Here is a 13,905-nt window from a genome sequence, read left to right as displayed (position 1 = left end):
TTGACAACTTCGGCAGAGAAAAAACCGCATAATTATCTTGAACTTTTTAAACTAAAAAACACCTGACTCTGACTCTGTGTGATTAGGATATAAGCAGGCTCTATATTAAAAATAAGCACACCGGTCATACTGTTAAGGGACATATTTAAAAACTAAAAATGACCATCATTTTTTTTTTCTTTTTGCTTGGAGGTGAGAGGTTTAGTCTGTTTCTATTTTGACTATCACAACTAGTCTTCCCCCTAACACCTCCATGAAACATTGGCATAATGCTAGAGTTTGGATGAACAAAGGCACTCCAGACTTTAAAAAACCGTCATTTCAAGGTCTCATTAGCTTGGCTGCTTTGCAGACTATTAATGGACCTTGAAGAACAATAACTCAAGTTTAAAACATTTTCAGGCATATGGGTCCACAGGGCAATGACTTGCTCTCTTGAAAAGACTCCTGCAGGCCCTTATGATTATAACAATCACTTGTGAACTCCAAGGGTCTCATTCTTTAGCCCCCCACACCCATCCCTAACACCCCATACTCATTTATTGATAAAAGTTCTCCAGAGCGTTTGACACGAGAGGCACTGGCTCCAAGAAATAGATCTGTAAATCAGAAAAGAGGAAAAGTGTCATTGACTCAGGAAGGCAGTATTATACAATGTTATATACTGAAAAGCATCTCGAACCAGGACCCAAGAATTTAAAATTTTTGGTTTTGCTACTTCATTGTGCAGCCCTAAACCTATCACTTGATTTCTGAGTGTCTTTGTTCTCACCAAGTGACACCAGGGAGTTCGAAAACAGTATTACAGACATATTACAAATGGGGAGATAATGATGAGGAGCTTCTTGGTCTGACTCCTTTATTGATAAACCTTTTTTTTATTGCCTCTGAAATGTTATGCCAGCTCTGTATTTTATTTGAAATGCCTTGACTTGATGTAACTGTGTAAGAGACAAGACTGATTCATGTTCAAGCCTGATAATACGACAGCTCACGGCTGGAAAGGAGCCTCTCTGATGGATGTCTCCACTATGCGAGCTCAAAGGATACTCTTGGTCACGTACAGCAAACCGCCGAAGTCCCAGAATCCCTTTCGACAGTTTTTTGGAGCTTTTAGAGAACAGTTTTTCAGTAGTTATTTCTCTCAGTACCTAATCATTTCCAGGTAGTAGTTTAGACTCATTAAGTCTTTGAAGTCACTAACGTGCTATTAAATGCATCACTGCTCCGGTGCATTAAATGACAGTGAAATGGTGGGCGCTTAGTCTGTGTGGCCAGCAGCGGCAGGAAATGGCTTGAGTGTCCCTCCGCAAAAGCCTGTATTTAAAAAGGAACTGCTCGTTCAGTCTGGGTGCTGAGCCTTAATACCCTTTGTTATGTTCTCACGAGGTCCAGGGACACTTGTTTCCATAAATGCAGACACTGAAGCGTGAATCTGGAACACTTGCTTTCAGTATTCACAGATTCCCAGAGCAGACACAGAGTGATGCATGAAAAGGATGACTTTTACAATCTCAAAAGCATGTCCGCATTGGCTAAAAATGTTGTGTTCAGGTGCTACAGCTCTTACTTTGCATCCCTGTGAGTTTCTAGAGGCGTGTCTGTGGAAGTGGGGTAGTTTGAAGTGTGGGGACCACTGAATCAGAGAAACACATTTGTGTGTGCATGTGTATGTTTTATTTGTTCCATTTACCAGTTAACTTGGGAGATTATGATTCAATAATTAGCTTTGTTTTCTGGTTCTCTAGGCAGATCCGTTTTCTACATAATCATATTGTATATCACTTTGTCCTTTATATTATGGTAAAAGTAACATAACATAATAAAAGGATGTGATCTTTTAATTGAGTTAATGTAATTGATCATGGGAAAGGCTTTTGGAGATCATAAAGTTCCCTGCAGCAGGCACCTCATTTCCAGACCCTTTGGTTAGCTAGCAACTTCTAGGTTTCAGAATATTGTATCTATTAGAAACAGTGTATTCTTCCATCCAGATGATTTTTGGTATGTGGTAGATTGGGGTTCCAAATGATTCATCTATTGTGATAGTCAGATATGTGATCTCATATCTGAATAATCTGAAAATATTCTTTACTAGATTTACCTCTATTAAATTTGGCCGTATTAATTAATCAGTCAGAGCTAATTAAATGTGTTGATATAGATAGGATCAGAGTGTAGCCTAATTAATTCTAATCATTAAGCTGCTGAGATTGAAAGGGCTTGTGTCAGTGATAACTTTGTGTCCAAAGATTCTGCCACCTGCCCTCTGGGGTGGAATATTCCTAGATCGTAGTTGATATATTTACTCCTATAGAACCATCTAGATTCGTTCAAAAATTACTGAGGGACACTGTGCTCAAAGTCAAGTTTATATTTCACGCTGGTGTTTAACAGATGCCAACTAAATGTTGGTCAAATGTATATGGCAGTTGGGTGAAGAAGCTAAAACACCTGGGATGAAAGTCCGGTAGACTGACCTAGGTGTACATTTTAGCTCTTAAGAAATCTTGCAGCCTCACTTTTCTCATCTGTAAAATAGAAATGATAACGCCTCCAGATCTGAGGATTAGATAAGCTCATGGACATTAAGAAGTGACACAGGAGGTCTCCATAAGTGAATGAATGGTATTTGGGAGCTTGCAGAGCCTAAGGAGGCATAGCTTGGTCGCGCAGCATAATTGGTTACGTAGAGAGCCTCTGGAGAGACTTGTAAAGTGCCAGTCCTGGTTCTGTGGCTACCAACAATGTGATTTGGAGGGAGTTCCTTAATCTTTCAAGCTGTATGAGTGTCCTATTGCTGCTGTAACAAATTATCACACATTTAGGGGTTTAAAACAACACCAATGTATTACCTTTCAGTTCTGGAGGCCCAGAAGTCCAGCATGGGTCTGACTGTGCTAAAATCGGGGTATTGGCAAGGTTGCTTTCATTCTGTAAGTTCTAGAGGAGAGTTCATTTTCTTTCCTTTTCCAGCTTCCAGGGGCCACCTGCATTCCTTGGCTTGTGGGTCCTACCTCCATTCTCAACGTATCTCTTTCCTTCAGAAGGACTCATAATTACATTGGACCCACCCACCTAAGCCAGGATACTCTCCCCATCTCAAAATGCTTAATGTAATCACATCTGCAAAAGTCCTTTTTGCCGTGTCAGGAAACATAATCACAAATCCTGGAGATTCGGATGTGTGCATTCTTGGGAGGCCATTATTCTGTGTACCTCTTCAGCCTTGGTTTTCTCCTCCACAAAACAGGGTAGTATAATATGAGCTATCTCAGAATTAGGGTAAGAAATACATAGGATAATGCGTGTGAAATGCTTATAATTCAGAGCCTACCGCGCATCGTAAGCATTTAATACATGTTAACTATTATTGTTATCATTCTCAGCGAATGAATCTCCTAGTCCCTTCCTGCTACATAACCCAGGCATTCATGCCTCAACCTCAACAGAATGATCCAGAGGGCCTGTGTGATTCAGGACTGAAAAAGAAGGCGCCTTCCCACCAGCTATTCCTCCCCACTAAAATTCTTGGCAGCCACCAACTTAGAGCCATGGTTCTCTCAAAAAACAGAGATTTCTTCCAGTCGTTCCTTAATTTCAGACAAGTTCTCTTCAAAGGAAGGGACGTAACTAAGAGGCTCATAATTCATAGAAACAGACCCAGAGGCAAGAAATAAGGGCTGCCTCTGTTTCTTCTCTTTCCATTCTGTACTCCTGTCATGCCAGTCAGCCTTCGTCTCAGGGAAAGGACCTTGGTGTGCAGAATGCCATTGTTTACTGCCGGGGATCTTGCAGCCATAACTTCTGGCAGCTCATCCAGTCGGCCTGTTTCTTTTCTTTGTGGCCTATTTAATTTTGGCATGTGCATATATTAACCCCATATACTTGGCTGTGATTTTACTGGATAGCAATCATCAGAGTCCCTACAATGTCAATGCCATTTTCTGGGCTGTTTTATATTGTATCAGCCTGAGATATTCTACACTGAGAGAATTTGAGGAGACAAAGGAAAGAATATCATGATACGAATTTATTTAATATTTAACTCTGGGTTGGCCTCCATTCTCCTTTTTACGGACACTAATTTTACTAGACTGAAAATTTGTTAATGTAAGATTTGCCCTTTAAATATTATTTGTTCTGGCACGGATACATTTTGAGAGATGTACAGAAGAATTAGTAAGGAGGAAGGGGGTTTAAAAATAATTTAGCAGACACTCTCATCTTTTCATATCCTTCGTGGACTGTAATCGGAACCCTGTGTTCTTTTCACGCTTTGTTACTGGTTCTGAATCTGTAAAAAGATAGTAATGGCCACACTGACATCCTCCCACCTGCCTATCTTAGCCCTCCCCTTCCATTTGCCCTCCCATCATCTTTATCTCAAAAGACAATTTCCTCATGTGGCTTCTGGAGCATATCATTCAAACCTGACCTTCCCAGAAAGCACCCGAGAGTTGTTATTTCTTTTTCCCGGTCAATCAAAAGTGCTGTGTCCTCAGTGAGTTTGTTTCAGCCAGATATTAGGGGAAACCAACCAAATTAATTACACTAAGGTGAACTTCCTGATTCTCCCAGGGAAATTTGCATTTTAAGGGCATAAACTTAATTTCCCCAGCTTTATTGAGGTGTAATTGACAAATAAAACTGTAATATATGTGAAGTGTACAACATGATTTGATATACCTGTACATTTTGAAATGACTCCCACAAGCAAGTTAATTAACACACGCATCATGTCAAGTAGTTACTTTTTATTTTTTATGAGAAAGCTTAAGATTTACCCTCTTAGCAAAGTCCAAGCCTAAAATACATCATTACTTACCACGGTCACCATGCTGCACATCAGATCTGCAGAACTTACCCACCATATAACATTCTTTTTTCTCTTTTCCCACTATACTTGCTTGGTCTTTCTTTCTCAAGCTTCTCTACTTTGTTGGTTTGAGTCAGATCCCCTAAGATACATAGAAATGAAGGAAGTGGATAAAGGGACAGAGTTAAGGAAAGGAAAAGAAAAGGGCAAGACGAGGAGGCTGGATCCAAGAAAGAGGGAATAGAGGAGAAGTAGAAGGACATGAAAGGGAATGCAGAAAACCCACGAGCTTTATGACTTGTAGGTCTGTTTCCTTCACGAAATCGTGGTATTGAGCAGCCCCTTAACTCCATGCTGCCCAGCTCCCCTTGGCATCCGCTCATGTGCGTCTTCAGCGATGCTTCAGCCTAGTTCAGTGTGTGTATGTGTGGGAATGTCCCATCAACACCATCCCCAGGAAAAAAGGAGAAGTTTGCTTGAGTCTTACTTCATACAATGCCATTTTGGTCTTTCTTAAGAAGCCTGGTGGGCTCTGTAGTCAGACATACCTGGTTTGGACAGTTGGACAATTACTTAGTTTCTCTGAAGTTCAGTGTCCACATCGGTAAATGGGGAATAACAATATCAATGCTGTTCTTTTAAGAACATAATGAGGAAAGACCTACATAATGCTGGGACAGGGCAAGCCTTTTTGTAAAATGGTAATGGTGTTAAGTAGTGTTGTGGCAATTATTCTTGTTACTACCATTTCTTCTCCCAGAGAAAGTTTGATTTTCTTGTCCTGTTGCAGAAAACAATTTCCTTATCTGACTCTGTCTTTTCTACCTCTCCTCCACACGTAGCACTCCCTAACCCTAAAAAATCTAAAAAAGGACATTTTAAAGCACACAAGCCTCCCTGGCCTATATCTCCATGCTCAATGCCATGTCCTACACTTATTCTCACTTTGCTTCTCCCAGTTCTTCTCCTGGAAGTGAGTCCTAGAAATCCAGATAACAACCGACCCATCGTCAGTAGGTGCTTCAGTTTTTTTCCCCTAGCGCGTTAGAATTGGACAAGGGGGAACCTATCAACTTTCTACTACTCGTTTTTAATTTCTTTCAAAACAAAGATGAGTTAGAATCCTTTTAAGCACCAAGAGTCACGCCATAATGTCCTAAAGCACTTTGGGTTTCTCAGATGCGAGTTTCTGCCTGACACACGAAGAGTAAGTGTGTACACCCAGGCGTGCAGGCTGCTACCACGTGAGAAGCCCATCACTGCCTTCTGCTCGATATCTTTCCTGTTTGCCTGACCTCAAGAGGCCCCCCACGAGCCTTCTTGCCCTCTCTCTGGGCAGTTGCTTTGCAGATCGCCTACTGTGACTGGCTGTTCCCTTTCACTAACAGTTGGTACTCCCTATAAAACAAAGCTACCTTTGATCCTCACCAACTCCTGGCCTTCTTCTCTAAACCTGCCCACGTAAGCAACTTTTAATTCCTTTATTTGTATATTCGTGTACGTACATAACATTTTGGTGGGGCAAGGGTCCTTTTATCAAATCATTAAAAGGATCTAAACCTTAAACTAGGGACTGGACAACGTTGCACTCCTTAATCAGCTAATACATTCTGTCATTTTGGAGCCTCTTTATTGAGATGGTGAAGTTAACTCAGTCACTTGAACAAAACTTGGAATTACAATCTTAAAGTTTTTCAAAAGATTTCACTTTTATAAGTGTCTATGTATATATACAGTGTAATCTCACTATAATAAGTGGGGCACAAAATGTAGTTATAAAATAGGGTTTTCCTATTACAAGATTAACGAAAAATAGTCTTCTACTTCTGGGGGGGAACTTTTCATTGCTTTGTTTTCATATATTAGATACGTAGGAAAAAGAAACGGGCCTGTGTTCATGAACAGTGACATCTTACACTGGATCGAGAAGTTCCAAAATGAGTAGAAGGTAGTCATTTCCTAAAACCCACCCCCCAGAAGTTAAGAATTCAGCAATCCCAGTAGGGGGACAAAGAAACCTCTCTCTCCAGGGTCAGAGACAACCATAGCTCCACCCTGACCAAGTGGCCTATACACATAACATACCTCTTGAGAAATATAGATGCACACACGCACACACACACATGCAGGCACACACAATTGTCTCAACGTCACATCATATTGAATAAAAAAGGTGGTTCTCTGAAAAATCTTAGGTCCTGATGCAGTGTTGGAAGCATCAGTATAGACAGCCCCCCTCATATAGTCTTTTTCCCTTTCGAGAGGTCCTTTCTTTTTTAATGTTTATTTACTTTTGAGAGGGAGAAAGAATGTGCCCAAGTGGGGATGAGAGTAGGGGAGACAGAGGATCCAAAGCGGGCTCCTCACTGACATCAGAGAGCCCGACACAAGGCTCAAACTCATGAACCACAAGATCGTGACCTGAGCCTAAGTCGGCTGCTTAACTGACTGAGCCACCCAGACAGCCCAGGAGAGGTCCTTTTAAATGAAGAGAGGTCTTATTAATGGAGCTCCTAGACGGGGCTCTCCAGTTCTTCAGAAGCACCCTAATAACTTCAATCCCCACATTACAGAGTTCATATTTTGATCATCATCCTTCCAAAAGGCTCCTCTTTACCCTTTCCAGGTTGCTCCCAGCTTTTCTCCGCAATCTTCAAGCCCTTGCTAATAAGAAGGGGGAGGTGCGGGTGATCGCGGCTGCTAATGAGCAGGAGTCCTAGACTCTTCCCAAGCCGAACGAAAGCAAACAAAACCAAACAAAACCAAATGTCCTTAAACGTCTGGTACACGCTTCCCCCAGAACAGCAGGTCCCTTCCTGACTTGACAGTACTGCTGAGAGTAGTTCTTTCCAGAATAAAAATGGTTTTCTCTACTTTTTAATGGCATTCTTCTATTTCTTAAAGTTTGCCTCATTAGGTACCCATATCATTGTACGTAAATGTTCATGTATATTTACATTCCCCAAAGAATTAATTCTCTTCTCCCTGGGCTCAAAGTACAGTTTAAAGTGAGTCTTACAAACAGGAGAAACATATTACAAAGCAACGGAAGAACTCCAACCTAATGTTATGCAAATAGCATAACATTATTTTATTTATTTATTTATTTATTTATTTATTTTATTTACTTATTTAACATTATTTATTTAACATAACATTATTTTTATTTATTTATTTAACATTATTTAACATAACATTATTTTTATTTATTTATTTATTTATTTATTTATTTATTTATTTATTTATTTTTAATTTATTTATTTATTTTTAATTTATTTATTTATTTTGAGAGAGAGAGCATGAGCAGGGGGGAGGAGCAGAGAGAGAGAGGGAAAATCCCAAGCAGGCTCCATATGGTCAGCGCATAGCCTGATGCGGGGCTCGATTTCACAAAACCCCCGAGATCTCCACCTGAGCTGAAACCAAGAGTCGGACACTCAACCGACTGAGCCACCCAGGCGCCCCTCAACTGGTATGCTATTTCTAGCTCAAACCTGGCTGTGTATCAGGAGCACCTATAGTGCTTTTAAAAACATAAACACTGGGCTCCAACCCCAGATTTTTGGTAGGTCTGGATATTTGCATTTTTACAAGGTCCCCAGGCTAATGTGATGGGCAGCCACAGCTGAGAACTCTGAAAGTGGGTAATTTTGAAGAGAGATCAAATACCTGATAACGCATCCAGCTGGTGCTTATACTAAAATAGTGAGCTCATACCTAGCACCCCGCAAACACAAAACCCAAGTTCCAAAAGATGACAGTCAAAGTAAAAGAAATCTGAAACCCATTATAGCCATTTATTTTAGTAACAGCATTTCCCTACTTTCAGGGGCTCATCTTGATAAAGGACTGGGAAGTAAAAGCAAGTGCAATTATACTTTGCCTCAGGAAGGAGCTCTGAATACTTTTTTTATTATATTGCCAAAGATTAGGACGAGAATGTAAATCTGCGAAAGTCATATCAGAGGCCTCTTTCATTAACAGAAATGGAAACAGGCATTTATATGCCACCAATAAATCAATTAGAGGAGGAAAGGAGCTTGAAATGGCCTTCACTGCAGTTATTAACTTCAGGGATTGCAGCGGGTGGTGATTGCTGAACCCAGCGCCCTCCTGCCATCCACCTGGAGCAAAGCAGAGGAAAATAAAGCATGGAAACAGTCTCGTCATACTAAACACAAGGTCTGCACGTCTTCAGTGTTTGCTCTAGTGGAGCAGAGACAAAGCAGAGCCAGACGTTTCTAAAAACATCATCGGCCTTTGTGGATTTAAAACGTGAGAGAGTGAACCTGTGGGTGACGTGGTGCATTTATATGTGTCTGGGTTTACATCAATCTGGACGCTGGGATTCATTTCCATCTCCATGATTATTTCCGGTATGACGATGTTTTAGAATAGGAGGATTCCGTTAGGGAGTAGCACGCAAAGGCATGAATTTCTCCTGAAGTTCGAGAGAGCCGTGGGCCTCTCCCCTCCATCTCCTTTTGGCCTCTTAATCCCCAAGTTCTATCAACTTATTTTCAGTTTACCAGTGTCAGGAAGTCTTAATTTGTATTGAACAGTGGCAGCTGGAGAAAGAGTACTGGTGATTGGAATTCATACTAGGTTAGGGATTTAAAACTTAAAAGCAAGAAAAAAATGGATTAGTTTTCTTCCCCTGCCAGAAAAAAAAAAACCACTTTTTACCTGCCTGGGTCTCAAGTTCTTCAGCTGTAACTTGGGAATAATAATATATCCCCAAGCTCCGCACAAGGTTATAGGGAGAAACATTTTATAATCTTTAGAAAGTTATACAAATGTAAGACACCACCAGTTTAAGATTTTACATTTGAAACTTCTGTCATGTGTAATAGTGTGTTTGGTATGGGCGATGTTGGATTAAAGAAGTGTCATGAAGGAAGCAACCCAAGGATGTGATACTTCAATGTGAACTTATTCCCACGATGCCAAGATGTAACTCACGTGTCTTCTAACACCGTGCCCTGTATTGTGATTTATTCTTTGCTTCTTGCTGGCTCCCACCTCTTCTACTGTTATTTCATCCCTCCCCCAGAAAGAGGGGCAGAGAGCCGGAGCCCTCCCTGTCTGGTTTTGCAGCCCCCTTTTGTTGGCAATGCTGGAAGAGGGTGAGTTGGCGAACTCCCTTTCTGTGAAGTCATTGCTGTTGCAGATTGTTTCCTCGAATGTGTGAAGTGGGGTGGGGGAGCAAAGGCTGAGCTCCTGTCCTCCACTGTTCTTCATGTGGACTGCAAATCACTAAGCCCCATTGCATCTGCCCTGACGCTCAAATCAGTCCTTGAGCGGAAGACGTCATATCCTTGCTCCCGAATCACGCAAGCATCCCGTGAACTGGACTCTTCCCTTAATCGTGCGCTCCCATTCTTAGCCCCCCTACCTAACTGATCTTTCCTCCGCTCGGTACGCTGGAGTCATCTTGCCACAATCTAAATGTGTACACATCAGTTCCCTACTTAACCTTGGGTAGCATCCAGTCTTCTACAGGAAAGCCCTGCTCTGTCTAGACATGAAGAATAGACCTTCTAATCTGATGCCCATTCTGGCGTCTCTCCTCACACTTGCACTCACCAATACTGAATTCTTCCCAGTTCTCACACACTGTACTCTTGTTAGAGCTCCGTGGTTTTTTTTTCCCCCTGATTGCCTCTGACTCTGATTACCCTTTCTCCACTTATTTCTATCTGGAAACTTCTTGATTTTCCTTTAAAACTCTGTTCCAGAGTCACCCTTGGATGCTTCCTTCAGATTTCCCAGAAATAAACTACTATATTTAGTAATACATATTTTCATTATTTTACATATGACACCAAATTACAATTATCATTTGGAATAATGTTTCTCCCTCTAAACTGTGAGCTTCTTAAAAGCGAGGATCAGGGGCGCCTGGGTGGCGCAGTCGGTTAAGCGTCCGACTTCAGCCAGGTCACGATCTCGCGGTCCGTGTGTTCGAGCCCCGCGTCGGGCTCTGGGCTGATGGCTCGGAGCCTGGAGCCTGTTTCCGATTCTGTGTCTCCCTCTCTCTCTGCCCCTCCCCCGTTCATGTTCTGTCTCTCTCTGTCCCAAAAATAAATAAAAAACGTTGAAAAAAAATTAAAAAAAAAAAAAGCGAGGATCATGTCTTATTCATCTTTGGATCTTGAGAAACGAGCAGAGTATCTGACAAATTATAGCTACCTTATAAATATTTCTTAAGTAAATGAAATGGATAGCTTCTCAGAAGTGAAAACAACACATACTCTGTATAATTCATGGGACTGAACCTTAGTAAAGGAAATGTCTTAATGGGGCTCATCACTTATTCATCACCTGTTAGTTCCTTTTGCTGTTTTGACATTTATGTAATCTGGTAAATTCTAAGGTTGCAAGCATCTTGTCTACATGAAGGAGTAACAGAAACTCACCAAATTAGGCATGTTGGTGAGCCACACACCTTGTGACATTAGTATTGTCACAGATGGGTTCTTTTCCCCTTCATCTCCTCCATATGACTTTGGGCAGCTGTTGATACACTAAATTCATGAAAAGCTGAGCTTCCTGACAATTGCCGAAGCAAGATAGCTCTCTGTAAAAACACCTCCTCTTGCCCCTACTGCAAGTTTTGCTTTTCTTTCTTTCTAAAGTCAAGCATTGTGGATCTCAAGGCCCACTGATCGGAGTTAAATTGGAAACTAAGGAGCACGGTGGTGGTCCTTGCCTATTTGATTCATAAGCTGACTGTCCATAAGTCCCTCTGTGGCATCCCTGTAAGCTATAAACTAGCAGGCCTCCCCTTGTTCCCGTGATGACTGTGGTCAATGGGTAGGAAGCGTGTATTCTCAATTTGATCTAATGGTGCTGCTTCCCAGGAAACTTTAGGGGTCAATTGAGAGATGTTACTTTCTTTTTACATTTTTAATTATATTCCACACTTTCCGTTATTTCACACTACTGAGTTTCTGCTTCTTGTCCTCATAGGGTAAGCATTTTACTTCCAAGTGAGAATTAATTCCTATTATGTAACTAATGATGGTTCTTTTATGAGTTAATTAATCACAGAATGATGATGAACAGACCAAAAGGTGACACCAGTGTAGTCTACATCTATTTGCAACTTCTATTTCCTCAGATAAGATTTTGCTTTAAAATGTATGGCCCTAGGTCCTAATAGATGTAAATTAATTTCTCTCATTTCAAGTAATTTCTGAAACCAGTGTAATCTGAACTGAACTCTTCTGTGAGTCGCTTTTGGGAAATATAGGTGAAGGTCTGTTTCATGGAGAGCAAACTTAGCTCTTACTGTTTTTCCTCTATTTATTTTTGTTCCATTCTTTTTTTTTTTTTTTTTTTTTTTTCAAAAATACTAACTGGACCTATCATTTACTGGTTGGATTTTGCTAAGCACTGTGAAGGATTTATAATTTTTTGAAGTTACTGCCTTCAAAGGCCTTACAGAGAGACACAAAAAGCTAATTAGGAAAGAGATGTCGCAAACAGTACCAATGGCGGGATTCAGGAAGTAAGCACTGTGAGTTTGGTGCCTAGTCTTCCTTTCCCCCATATTTTCCATCAGAACTTTCCAGCCTGCCATTCTTTGTGATTTATTTTTAAAGGTTCTTTTCATCTCATTTCAACATACAGACAGATGCAGGAACGTATCGTTGGTTCTATCCCCTGTCTCTCTATTGCTCCGGTTCGGCTTCTAAGATCTTGAAATAAAGATTGGAAGCTGTGTCCAGACTATTTTGTGAGTGTAAGATTATTATCTACCCACTTCCTCTGGAGTAAAGGAGATGGGGTTATATGAATCAGGAAGGGTGTGTCTTTCTCCAGATCTCTATATATCCACCATACTTGCATATTTAAAATCATAAAAAGAAAGTACCTGTGTTCAGCAGTGAATTTTTACCAAATTGAAGACACTTCATTAATAACTCCACTCTTTTCCAATTATTATTTAGGCCAGACCCCGGTTACATCATCACCCATCATGAATGGGAGCACGCTCCTCCCTTAACTCTGTAAACCAAGGCTGTTCCATGTCCTTCTTTCCCTTCCTGGCAGTAGGCAAATAACCCTTCCATCATAGAAACAGCTGGTGAGCTGTTTGACCAGTTTGACTGACATCACTTTGGTTGTCACCACTAATATTTTCTTTTACCCTCGGGTGAGTTATTTGTGCACAGCCCCATTATCTTTTGAGCCATCTTCTACAACCTAGTTCTGTTAAATTTACCCTCAGGTAGTCAGTGGCTCTCACACTCACCTATCTATCCACTTCTATGCCTATAATTACTTCTTTGTGGTTTCATTGCTTCTATGCTTTTGTATCCCCGCCCCCCACTAGAGTATAAACACTTGAGGGACAGGAACTCTGTCTGACTTGATCACTGTATACCCAGAACTTAATGTGATTCCTGAAGTATAGAAGGCACTCAATAAAGATTTATCAAGTGAATTTTCAGCATTGAGAAAAAAGGGATAGCAAGCAGGCTGTGGAGGTTCAGAGAAAGGCACCAAACCCAGCCAATCATAGAGAGTTAGGAAGAATTTCAGAGGAAGACCCACCTAAACCAAGAGCTGATGGGTTATTGCAGATTAGCTAGGCACAGAGAGAGAGAAATCCAAACCAAAAAATAGCATAGACAGAGAAAGAGCAGGGTCCATTAAAGGGAGGCAAACAGATCAGCTGTGCCTTCTGTTTACCATGCCTGAGAATCAAAACATGTTAGTATCTGTGTATATTCATTGAGTGTATGAGAGAGGAAACTTTAGTTTTTAAAAGTTTCAGTATAATAAAAAATCAACTCCACCAACCTATAAAACCTTTACTATTTAGCCCAAAGTCCTCTAAAGTCTATTGGGCTAAACAACATTTCCATTAACTTTTCTCATTATCTTTTTTTTCCTCAAGTCAAATTTTAATTTTTAAATATTTTTTTATTGTGTGTCTTAACTGTTGGCATTTTCCTAGTACTTTTTAAATGGTTACTGCAGGCAGTGGTATGGTTAAGTAGAGAGATGTGAACCTAACCACCTCGCATGAAATTATTACGTACAGAAAAACTGTTGCAGGTTCCAAACACTCAAAT

General features: G+C 40.7%; 1 protein-coding gene across 36 annotated transcripts in view; it reads left to right on the top strand.

The window, feature by feature from the left end:
- The window catches only part of DTNA (dystrobrevin alpha), a 355,193-nt gene that overhangs the window by 213,918 nt on the left and 127,370 nt on the right, over positions 1-13,905 (top strand). The gene's annotated exons all lie outside the window — the stretch shown is intronic.

This window comes from Herpailurus yagouaroundi, unplaced genomic scaffold (assembly GCF_014898765.1).
Source record: "Herpailurus yagouaroundi ecotype Mexico unplaced genomic scaffold, PumYag 142, whole genome shotgun sequence".
Classification (NCBI taxonomy): domain Eukaryota; kingdom Metazoa; phylum Chordata; class Mammalia; order Carnivora; family Felidae; genus Herpailurus; species Herpailurus yagouaroundi.
Note: the sequence above shows the minus strand (reverse complement) of the source record. Positions and strands in the feature narration are given on the sequence as shown.